Raw genomic sequence first — 484 nt, 5'->3', positions numbered from 1 at the left:
CCTGGTTGTGACGCACGCGGCCGCGGGCGTGCGCGTCCCCGAGTAGCATCGGCCCTCAGTGCGCTTGCGCCACTAGGTGACCCGCCCCTCAGGCTGTCGGGGGGTCGAGACAGTGGAGGGTTCCTGATGCCGGCTCATGGCGGGAATCCGGGGAATTAGGTAATGAATGGTCTACCCATGAAGGGGACCGATTAGTGCCTCTCGCCTGGTCCTGAAGACCTTTACATTCTACACATTCTACACTGGGCCCTAGGCCAACACTGCTTGATGAAGTTGAGCAGACCACAGGCATTGTTATCCTTTGCCCCTGGGAAGAGGCCAGACTATTTCCCAAATTGCCCTCCTCCTACCAAACTGGCAGGGTTTTGAAAAAGGTGGAGACATTCCTGGGATGTCCAGGCCACAGCCTACGTGCTAACCAAAGGCCCACGGGGCATAGGGCAGAGTCCCCCCTCTCCTTTCCAGGCCCAGCCAGGAAGAGAGT

The sequence above is a fragment of the Colobus angolensis genome, unplaced genomic scaffold (assembly GCF_000951035.1).
Source record: "Colobus angolensis palliatus isolate OR3802 unplaced genomic scaffold, Cang.pa_1.0 Scaffold18, whole genome shotgun sequence".
NCBI classification, from domain to species: Eukaryota; Metazoa; Chordata; class Mammalia; order Primates; family Cercopithecidae; genus Colobus; species Colobus angolensis.
This window is presented reverse-complemented; position numbering follows the sequence as displayed.